Raw genomic sequence first — 12,688 nt, 5'->3', positions numbered from 1 at the left:
CGGCCAGCATGATGCTCTCACGGCCGCCCGGGAGGTACCTTGGTCCCGCAGCTGCCCGCCCGTCCTCAGCGCTGCTCCCGCGGCCGCCAGGCGGACATGCTGCTCCTGTGTGTAAACGCTGTATATACTGTATGTGTGATTATATGCTGTATGTATATGCATTTTGTGTGTATATACTGTATATAGATTCAGTATGTGTGCATATGGTGTCTATATACTGCATGTTTATGTATACACATTGGGTGTAAACCGTATGTAAAAGAATATGATGTATGTATGTATATAAACAGTATGCATGAAATTTTGATGCATATATACTGTATGTATGTACAGTGAGTTTGTATATACTGTATGTATTAGTGTATAGATGTATATATGAATACATAAATGTGTGCATATGAGTGTATATGTATGTATGTGTGGACAAGTACATATATTGTAGAATGTTATGTTGTGTATTATTACAACGTGTGTGTATGTATGAATATTTTTAAGGGGGGCCCCATGCAAAAATCTGCTATGGGGCCCTGCCTCTCCTAGTTACGCCACTGTGTAGGTGACTATGCTGTTCAGTTCCGTGTACTGGCCTCTGAGCTCACTTGGAACGATGCAGCCCTGTCTGCGACCTTTAAAAAGGGACTTTCGGGTCAAGTCAAAGATGCGTTGTCTGCACGCGACCTTGCACTTGAAGTTTGGTTTAAGGAGCACGCTGAGGAGTTACGTCTTAAGCATCCGCAAGCCTGGGTTTGACATCTGCCTCGCTTGGCTCCTGCCTTCCAACAGCCACTTCTGCCCCCTGCCGTGCCATCTTCAGAGAAACCTATGCAGGTAGACAGAACCCAGCTCTCCCACCAAGAACGCTCCAGAGGGCCAGTCCGGAACATTTCGTCGGGGCTTGTCCTGTTCATCCCCAGCGTCCGGGAAACGCCAGCACCTAGGGTTCTTGGGAGAAGCGTCCCTAGGTGAGAGCAAAGCTTCTCCGTGCCTGAATATTCCCATGCTCCTCAATATTCAGGTGACCACTTTTCTGGACTCCGGTTCTGCAGGGAACTTCGTGGATGCTGCCCTGGACTCCCGGCATCACATCCCTGTGGTCCTTCTCAAGAAGCCTATGGTCATCTCCTCAGTCAGCGGACAAATTATCTCCGATCCGGTCCGGTACCTTACAGAGCCTCTCTCTCTGCAAGTAGGAGCTCTTCATAAGGAAAGACTGTCCTTTAACCCCTTAAGGACGCAGCCATTTTGTAGCTTAAGGCTCAGTCCCATTTTTTGGATTCTGACATGCGTCGCTTTATATGGTTATAACTTTTGAACACTGTTACTTATCAAAACGATTCTGAGATTGTTTTTTACCCACATGTTGTACTTCATTTTAGTGGTAAATTTTGGCTGAAAAGTTTTGCGTTTATTTACAAAAAAAAAGAAAATATGATGAATTTTCTGAAAAATTTGCCATTTTTGAAATTTGAAATAATTGCGTTTTCAGGCAGATAGATGTACCACCTAAATAAATTGCTGAATAACATTTCCCAGATGTCTACTTTACATTTTCACCATTTTTGAAATGTCTGGATAATTTATTTTGATGTCACGCGGCTTACAAATCGAATAGCGCTTTTCCGGATTTTCAGAATTGACTATTTTGGGGATAAATACAGTTTTGAATGAAAATTTACATATTTAGCATCAAAACCCCCCATATAACCAACCCAATTTCAAATCTGCACCCCTCAAGCTATCAGAAACAGATTTTACGAAGATTGTTAACCCCTTGAGATCTTCATAGTAATTACATCAAAATGGAGGCGAAATTTAGAATAGTCAAATTGTGCCGGTTATACGTTCATTTAGCCCTAAAATGTACACATTTCCAAAAGATAAAAATACAAAACCCACCATACAATTTGTTCTACAATTTCTCCCGAGTACAGAGACCCCCCACATGTGGCCGTGACTTGTTTTATGGGCACACAGTGAGGCGCAGAAGGGAAGGAGCACCCTGCAGCTGCCAGGATTTTACTTTCCTCATTGGCCTCTTTTGAAGGCTATAAAATTTTCGCTTTTGCGCTATTAGGGCCATGTGATGGCATTTTCTTTGCGGGACGAGATGCTTTTTCTAATGTTACCATTTTGGGGTTGGTATCACCTATTGTTGAAAATTTAGGAACTTCTTTTTGAGAGCAGGAGTAGAAAAGCATCAATTCTCTACTGGTTTTTTTAATTTTTTTTTTGTGGTGTTCACCGTATAGACTAATAATCATATTATCTTCATTCTATGGGTCGATACGATAACGGGGATACCAGACACGAATATATTTTCTTGCGTTTTACTAAATTTGTAAAATAAAACCCTATTGTGGGGAAAAATCTATCATTTTTGTATTGCCATCTTCCAAGTGGCATAACTTTGTTAAGTTTTTGGCTACGGAGCTGGTTGATGGCTTGTTTCTTGCGGGACACGTTGTACTTTGCACCAGTATCATTCTAGAGTACATATGTTTTTTTGATCACTTTTTATAGCATTTTTTGTGGGATTGAATAGGTAAAAATCATAATTTTTGGAGGGTTTATAACAGTTTTCTTTTACGGCGTTCATCGTGCGGGTTCAATAATTATTTATTTTTATTCTACGGGTTGTTACGGACGCAATGATACTATATATGTGGGGTTTGTTTTATGATTTAGACTTTTTTTTTAGTTATATGGCTCTTTATGTGTTTTGGGGCTTTTGGGCATTTTTGGTGATTTATTACTTTATTTTTTTATTGAATAATTTTTTTTTTTACTTTTTCACTTTTTCCACCATGGGAAATGAACAAGCAATCATCTGATTGCTTGTTCATAATAATACCCTTCAATACTTATGTATTGCAGGGCATTATCAGTGTCAACCTATGCACTTGCATAGGGTGGCACTCTGCCAGTAAGATGACGTCACAGACGCCATCTTACCGACAGTTCCTGCAGGTAACACTGGGGTCCAGATCGGACCCCAGTGATACCGTAGCAATGATCGGTGCCCCCCGAATCATTTTCGGGACGATCGTGGGGGAAAGACACCCCAGATGCATGTTAGATGCCGCGGTCGCGATGACCGCGGCATTTAATGGGTTAATCACCCGCGATCAGAGACAACTCCGATCGCGGGTGTTACACTGGGGTGCCGGCTATCAGTCACAGCCGGCACCCCGTGTTTCCCGATGCCGGTTCGCTAAGTCACTGAGCTCAGCGTCCGATATATCGGACGCTGAGCGTTAAGAGGTTAACATGCTGAAACACTAGACCACGTCTCTCCTGCTGGGCCTCCGGTGGCTGTAACTCCACGCATCAGTTCTTAACTGGAAGATGGAGGAGATCCATCATTGGGGATCAGAGTGTCAGTCCCACTGCATGGTGGCACCTCTACTAGTAACTGTCTTGGCCTCCTCCCTAACTCCCAAGCCTTTGAAGGGCCTATCTACGTTTTACCAGGTCTTTGCCAATGTTTTCTCCAAGAAACAAGCAGAGTCTTTGCAACCCTAAGACTGCCACCCTAAGACTGCCCTGTGGATCTCCTGCCGGGTGCCTCTTCTCCCCTTGGTCGAGTGTATACTCTCTCTGTTCCTGAGACTGGTGTTCTTCCTGGATCTTGAGTCCCACCAGTCCCACATAGGGCAAGTTCTTGGTCACCTTCGGGCCAATCATCTCTACGCCAAGCTCGAGAAATGTCAGTTTCACCATCGGAGCCTTCGTTTCATCGGCTATATAATCTCAGACAGAGGCCTCCAGATGGATCCTGCCAAACTGTCTGCAGTTCTACAGTGGCTGTGTCCGGAAGGTCTACGTGCCATACAGAGGTTCATGGGTTTTGCAAACTATTACCGGCAGTTATCCCACATTTCTCCACTCTGGTGTCTCCCATCGTGGAGCTCACTAAGAAGGGCGCCAATCCTCACATCTGATCTTTGGTGGCTGAAGAAGCTTTCTCAAGGTTGAAATCCGTGTTTGCCTCAGCTCCAGTTCTCACCAGGCCTGATAAGGAGAAGCCCTTTCATCTGGAGGTTGACGCATCCTCTGTAGGAACCCCTGACTTGTGTCCCTGACCTTGAACCTTTGCCGCCTGCATTGACCTACTGCCTGTCCCCGACCACGAGATTGCCTTCCGATTTTGTACCACGATCTTAGCTGACACCGCTGACAAGTCGCAGCTGTGGAACGACCTGCTGGCACCACGCTGCAGCAAGAGCGACCCGCTTTGCGGCGGGCTCTGGTGAAGACTGGGTGCTACTTGTGTTACTCATAGGTGTTGGCTTGTGTAATCATCCGTGGTGGTCCAGGGGGTTTACTACCCCAGAAGCTAGACATCATGGCTCTCACAAAATGCAGTTTGGCAAATTTCATAGCCTAGAGACTGCCATCAAGGAGCTAGATGATGCTGTTTCTGTTTTCTTTGTAATTCTTCTTTATGGCTGTCCCTCGATTCAAAATAGTGATCTTTTGCATGGAGAACCACCTACTAAGAAACTACAGCCATAGCAGCTGCTATGGGGCTCCATCATTTGACCTGACACACTAAAGAATGGAGGATGTGCACCATTATATACATATTATTATTTTAGTATGTTCTCAGCATATATATTGGGAAAGTTCTCGACTTATACGCTACGCGTACCCATTGACATACACTGGTAGACGGAGGCATAATGTGTAAGTATACAAATATGTATATTTTCTTAGGGGACGGGGGCCCCATTCAAAAGTCTGCTACAGGGCCTAACCTCTCCTAGTAATGCCCCTGACCTGATATATTACTACTGTATGGAGCAGAGGGGGTTGACGTTTAATAACTCGCTTCAAGCAGTAGATACTTTAGGTTCATCCCTGTGTATAGTCAGTATACATATCTACAGTTGGTAGGCCCTGGTATGGCAAAGTTCACAGAAGTCTCCAGTCTTCCCACAGAACCAGTCTGTGTTTTGGTGTCTGGCAAAATAAATGAGAAACTGGGTGACCAGTGAGTCCCACCATCATTGCCAGGGGGGCAAAACAAAGACAGATCAAGTTGTTTGCTTTAGCAGCACCCATGACATAAAAGGGAATATCAACACTGGCAGGAAAACTGGACATTTGGCCCGACACCTGCATTCCTATGTATAATAGAAGAAAAGAGGGGCTCTAGTCTGGATCTCTAATATGCTCAGTCAATTATATTTTCTGCTTAGAAAGCATGGCACCGGGGCATCCAGGCCTGCCACATTGGCTCACATAGTTAGGACTTGGCACTGTGATTAAATAACATAGCCCAGTTCATTATATTAGGGCATTAGCATACTTTCAGTAATATTTGGATGTACTACTTAGGACTAATTAGTAAAAATGTGTAGCCTCCTATTAATAGTTTAGACTTTTGTTCCCAATGTGTCAGCTTTGTAGCTGAATTATACTGTTAGTCTTCCTTTTATATTTTTGGCAGCAAAAACAACCACTTGTCGGATTGTAGGGCTGCACTATTCCCATCTGTCAAACACAGCAGGTTAGGGCATAAAAGATCCAAATTAATTAAATGTCCACAGCAGAGCCCCCTTTAATACAATTTTCACAGCATAGCCCCCTTTACATAAATATCCACAACGGAGCCCCCTTTAATTAAATGTCCACAGCAGAGCCCCCTTTAAAGTTATGTCCTCAGCAGAACCCCCTTTACAGAAATGTCCACAGCAGAGCCCCCTTTAATGTAATGTCCATAGCAGAGTCCCGTTTAAAGACATTTCCATAGCATAGCCTCCTTTAAAGAACTATCCACATCAGAGCCCCCTTTTAATGAAATGTCAACAGCAGATGCCCCCCCCTTTAATAAAATGTCCACTGCAAAGACCCCCTTTACATTTCTACAACAAGGCAAACTTTTACAGAATGTCCACAGAAGAGACCTCCCCCTATTAAAATGTTCACAGCAGGGCCCTCTTAAAAAAAATCCTCTATACACATCTTCAGTTTCTTCTTCCAGCGCATACTCTATGACATCATGCGTCCACGACACCCTGGGCGCCCGGCCATACTGCCTACATGAAGATCCACCATTGAAGCCCACATACCGTAAATGAAAGAGAGAGTCCTTATTGCCCCAATCACAAACAGTGATTGACAGTAAGAGTAGCCATTACCCATCCCACACACAGTGAGTGACAGTGAGAGGCCTGATTACCCCTCCCACACACAGTGAGTGACAGTGAGAGTCCTGATTACCCCACCCACATACAGTGATTGGCAGTGAGAGTCCTGATTACCCCACTCACATACAGTGATTGGCAGTGAGAGTCCTGATTACTCCTCCCACACACAGTGGTTGACAGTGAGAATCCTTATTACTCCTCCCACACACAGTGATTGACAGCAAGAGTCCTGATTACCCCTCCTACACAGTGAATGACAACGAGAGTCCTGATCACTCCTCCCACACACAGTGATTGACAGGAAGAGTCCTGATTACCCTGCCTACACATAGTGATTGACAGTGAGAGTCCTGATTACTCCTCCCACACAGTGACTGACAATGAGAGTCTTGATTACTTCTCCCACACACTGTGATTGACAGTAAAAGTCCTGATTACCCCTCCTACACAGTGACTGACAGTGAGAGTCCTGAGTACTCCTCCCACACACGGTGATTGACAGGAAGAGTCCTGATTACCCCTCCCACACACAGTGATTGCTTAACAAAGTCGCACACAGTAATAAAATCACACGATACAAAATAATTTAACATGTGAATGGACATGAGCACGACTCATGAACTCAGCAGTATTAAATGAATAATAATCGGACTATCATGTGGACAGACTGGATGTGGACGGATACACTGTACTATATCTATGTAAAATGCACCCTCTTTCCCCTTCTCTATACTTCCAGGTCCAGTTATGTTAAGAAATGTTATGGTACATATTGTACATTGAAATCCATCCAGAGCTGCAGGTTTTTGCATATTTGCACTTGTTTTCAGATACTCCGCTTGTAAACATGTATCTGATAGCAAAAATATAAAGAAGACAGAGGTTTTTCTGCTTTAGTGTCACCTGTGTCCTGTGTCTGTGTCATCTTTAAAGAATGCAAAGTCATCTCTATAAAATGTCATTGCCCTGGTCGTTTAGATGCCAGCAGACAATCAGAGCTCAAACAGCTGCCCAGCTATTAATACCCTACACTGGCTCACACATGCACTAAGCTTATTTTAAACAGAAGAAAATGCTTTTTAAAAAGATGTTTTTTTTCCAAAACCAATTGTTAAAGTATTCTGTCATTTTGTAGATGTGGTCCAGTTATCATGGTAGAGAGCATTAGCAGCTGAGGCGGTTGTACACAGTGTCCTATCTGCAGGCAGCATGTTATAGAGCACGAGGAGCTCAGCAGATTGTACACTGTGTCCTATCTGCAGGCAGCATGTTATAGAGCTTGAGGAGATGAGCAGATTGCACAGTGTCCTATGTGCAGGCAGCATGTTATAGAGCAGGAGGAGCTGAGCAGATTGTACAGTGTCCTATGTGCATTCAGCATGTTATAGAGCATGAGTAGCTGAGCAGATTGTACATGGTGTCCTATTTGCAGGCAGCATGTTATAGAGCAGGAGGAGCTCAGTAGATTGTACATAGTGTCCTATCTGCAAACAGCATGTTATAGAGCAGTGGTGGCGAACCTATGGCACGGGTGCCAGAGGCGGCACTCAGAGCCCTCTCTGTGGGCACCCAGGCCATCACCCCAGCATGAAGTTCACCAGACAGAACTCAAAGAACTTTCCTGCAGAATCTTCCTACAATGATAGATGAATTTGCCCTCCTCCTTTCAACTGAGTTGGTGCAATTATCAGGCTGAACGATTGAAAGTTGTCAAAGAACAAGGAGAAATAAATTACTGCTTAAATTGCTGCGCTGGCACTTTGCAATAAATAAGTGGCTTTTGGTTGAAGTTTGGGCACTCAGGCTCTAAAAGGTTCGCCGTCACTGTTATAGAGCTTGAGGAGATGAGCAGATTGTACAGTGTCCTATGTGCAGGCAGCATGTTATAGAGCAGGAGGAGCTGAGCAGATTGTACAGTGTCCTATGTGCATGCAGCATGTTATAGAGCATGAGTAGCTGAGCAGATTGTACATGGTGTCCTATCTGCAGGCAGCATGTTATAGCACAGGAAGAGCTGAGTAGATTGTATATAGTGTCCTATCTGCAGGCAGCATGTTATAGAGCAGGAGAAGCTGAACAGATTGTACATAGATTAGTGCGCAGCTATATTTAAGTAGTTGGTTTCTGTTTCCCATAAACCAAGCTATAACATTATGCCAACAAATGACGCTGCAGCAGATGTGAAAGTGGCAGCATTTCATCCAAGTCTATTTTAAGTTATATGAGAATTACAGGTGTATGGCCGGCTCCCAGCAGCTATATATAACGTGCCTTTTTAAGAACAACCTTCCTGTCTCTTTAAAGCTGGCAGTTGGATCCTGAGTTGGAAATCAGTCTACATTATTCAGAATATTTATAAATGAATAGAATATACTCATTTTATAACATTATATAACCTGGATGTAATGTAATAAACTTGCTCATAACAAAAAGAGTAATACAGATATTTAGGCGGCTTTATTTTTGCGGCCACAATTTGATACAATATGCTGAGCGCAAGCACATGCACGTAGAGTACTTACCACTACCCCCTAAACACCCTTAGATGACCATGGCATCAATGGGGTTAACTTGATTAGCATCCAAGGAGTTAATGGACATCTACTACCAGATTATCGCTGGAGGACAGTCCTATTATAGATACACGTTACCTCTAGGGATTGATGGAATTTATTCCTTGCTCAGGTGGCCGTTTTCCAGTGCGTTTGCGTTGTTTAAAAAAAATTTTTTTTACCGTTATATCCGACCCCTTAGGGCAGTGGTGGTGAACCTATGGCACGGGTGCCAGAGGTGGCACTCGGAGCACTCTCTGTGGGCACCCAGGGCATCACCACAGACAGAACTCAAAACCTCCTCCTGCAGTCCTTGGCCACCCAGGACATGCTGTGGTCAGGGCTATTTTAAAGCTACACATTCTAAAGCAGCCTAGGACTACAGGAGAAGCAAGGAGGTGCGGACAAGGCTGTGTTATTATTGTAGGTCCTGCTCTAGGCCACGCAATTCATCCTGTTCAGGGGACCCTGGAGGAAAGGTACAATGATTATCTGAATTTCTCCTCTTTCTTGCAACTGTTTTGGTGTCATCAGGACGCTGATACAATTAAAAGCCTTAACAAAACATGTTACCACCTAAATTGCTGTTTTGGCACTTTGCACTTAAATAAGTGGGTTTATTTCTAGTTTGGGCACTCGATCTCTAAAAGGTTCACCATCACTGCCTTAGGGTATTTTAATCCTGGAGGGTTTGATTGCTTATAAAATATACTGCAACTCTACTGCTAATCTCTAATAGCCTTCCAAGATGGTGGCGCCTACCAGCAGCGCTGTTAGGTGCCGTGGTTGGGTTCGATCACAACAATTAACAGGTGAACTGCCATTATCGGTGCCAGCATAACACAAATGACACCTGACGTGTATGGAAAGAGCTCATCCCACTCTCCATACAGCCCCACTCTACCGCACAATACCACAGTGTGGGGTTAATACAAATTCATAATCTGCATTGAGACATGTCTGTAATAAGGCTGCAATCATCATAATTATCTCCTCTATGTTCTGCCAAATATTTCTCTTTTGTCTCTCCAGCCTATTTCCCTCCCTCATGCAGCCGTTATCTGATCCATGCAACAGGGAAATTTCTTTCTGCTCATGTGTGCAGAAGTGGTGGAGGAAGAGATAAATCTAGGAGAGCAGTGAGGAGATAATGATGATGATACCAGGGTCTCCCACACCCCTGTGACTCATTACAGTTTGCTGGCAGGGAGGCAGGTAAATTTTTATCAACTTGTAAAGTGAGTGTAATCAATAATGTTAATGATAAAAGCAAATTGGGAAATGGCATTAAAAAGGCTGTGAGAACTTGTCATAAGGTGAAAATCTGTGTTCTGATGACATGTTTCCTGAAATCAATACATCTCTATAGACTTGCTGTGCTTGCTTCAGGATTTCACCTTTCCATCTATGGGCATTGGCACATGCAACAATCTACAGGTAGGCAGTTTCATGACATTATGTGCACTACCATAACCAAATAAGGCCTAATTAAGGTGAAAACATTTTATTTAGGACCAATGCATAAGCTCCTCTTAATTTCCAGGTCTGTTCCCAATCATTGTGGACATCTGGAGCTAATGCCAAGGCAGAAAACCTACTTCATAATGTTACAAAACATGTAGACATGTAAACAAAGAAGCATGAATAATCTGCACACAGCACAATTGTAAGTAGAAGGAGCGCTAAATCATTGGACATTCTGGGATTATCCACAATGCATTAAAGACACATGGGCAACTTATGTAAAATAGTGGCCAACCCCTTTAAGACAACAGCAAACTCGCTCACAGACACCTCATCCATACACAAACACAAGATACCAGTACAGCACAAGATCTAATTGAATTACTTACTGACAAAACAAGAATATGCCAGTATCTCTGTAGGAAACAATGGGGCAAATTTACTTACCCGGCCCATTCGCGATCCAGCGGCGCGTTCTCTGAACAGGATTCGGGTCCGGCCGGGATTTAAGAAGGTAGTTCCTCCGCCGTCCACCAGGTGGCGCTGCTGCGCTGAAAAGCATCTCATCGCGCCGGAATGCACCACCTCGGACCAGGTGAAGGTAAGCGCTCCCCAAGCGACACTTTTTCGGTTTTTAAATGCGGCGGTTTTTCCGAATACGTCGGGTTTTCGTTCGGCCACGCCCCCCGATTTCCGTCGCGCGCATGCCGGCGCCGATGCGCCACAATCCGATCGCGTGCGCCACAATCCCGGGGCAATACAGGTACACTCGGCGCAAATCGGAAATATTCGGGTAACACGTCGGGAAAACGCGAATCGGCCCCTTAGTAAATGACCCCCAATGTCTCCTCTGTTGCACGTGTTTATTTCTGTACCCGCTGTGCATTCCATGTGGATAAACATCCCAATGTCAGATGATGTCTTTAGTTTGTTAACATTAGCTGTTTTCACAGCCAGCGTGTTCTACAATCTAACAACATACACCAATATGATAATTTTCCCTCCCTCATATGTCCGAATCAACTGTTTTTTGCCACTTCTTTCCACATATAAATCTGATCAAAAGGTTGTACAGAAAACTATGGCTTGTCCTGCAAAAAATTACATCTTTCACAGCTGCACGGTGTCATAGTGGTCTGCAGCTTTGCAGCACTGAGTTCTCTCTGTGTTTGCGTGGGTTTCCTCCAGGTCCTCTGATTTCCTCCCACACTCCAAAACATACTGGTAGGTTGATTACCGTGTATACTCTTGTATAAGCCCAAAAAATGTGCTGAAAAACCTCACCTAGGCTTATACACGAGTCAATAAAAAAAATAAAATGACACCCATGATGCTCGGCGCGGCTTCTCTTCTGTCTTGTCTACGATGCTTCAGTCCCCACGGCTCCTCTTCTGTCTGCTGTAACAGTCGGCAGAGCTGCGGCCATGCACTTTGCTGGCCGGCGCACACTATGATGCGGCCGCTGATGATGCCATAGTATGCACTGGCCGGCAGAGAGCATGGCCGCATCTCTGCTAGCTGTTACAGCAGACAGAAAAAGAGCCGCTGGGACAGAAGCATCGGGAAGCCGCGCCGAGCCTCGGGACCAACCGAAGGTGAGTATCTAAGTGCTGGACAAACTGGGAGCTGGCTTGCTGGTTGGCTACTAAAGGGGGCTGGTAGGCTGTTTACTACAGGGGCTGGCTGTATATTACTGGGGACAGGCTATATACTGGGAGGCTGTGACCAATGCATTTCTCACCCTCTGCTTATACTCAAGTCAATAGGTTTTCCCAGTTTTTGGTGGTAAAATTAGGGGTCTCGGTTTATATCCGGGTCGGCTTATACTCGAGTATATACAGTAGCTTGTGAGCCCCATTGGAGACCGATTTGGCAAACTCTGTGCAGCGCTGTGTAATCTGTGTGCGCTATATAAATAGAGGAATTATTAAATAAAGGAAATGTTATAGCTCTGTACACCTACGTTTGAAAAAGTTATTGTCATTGGTATATGGCGATACAAAGACATTTTTTTAAATGCTTCACTTTTTTTTTTTTAACTCACACGTGGTTTTCTAACATAATAAAAACTTTGTATAATCTAAATGTGAAAGTGCATAGCAATATTTTTTTAGTAATGTCATACGTAGCATCCTATTCATTCTAACCCTTCTGAGATGCCTGAGAGGTCATAATACGTCTTCTCCCATCCCACTGTATACAACGCAGACCCACAGAAGGGAAGCTGGCCAGGGCTGGATTATTCGGAAGGAATAAGCTGCCCTCTGTGAGAAGCTGGGATCACACTATCAGCTGTCAGATCTCAGCATGAAATCATCTCTTGTCATGTCGCAGTACAGTAGCTGAGATGATCCTCCTGTCTGTTTAATCCGATGTGCAGAGACCAGCGAGAGACAATCAGCACCTCTACAGGATGATCCAATGGGCTCCCGAGAGAACAGAAGATGTGTCATTGCTCATATCCGCCATCTGCCTCCTGAATGGGGGCAAGCAAGCGTGCGAGGATAATGCAACCTTTTC

Source organism: Engystomops pustulosus, chromosome 6 (assembly GCF_040894005.1).
Source record: "Engystomops pustulosus chromosome 6, aEngPut4.maternal, whole genome shotgun sequence".
Lineage (NCBI taxonomy): Eukaryota > Metazoa > Chordata > Amphibia > Anura > Leptodactylidae > Engystomops > Engystomops pustulosus.
Note: the sequence above shows the minus strand (reverse complement) of the source record.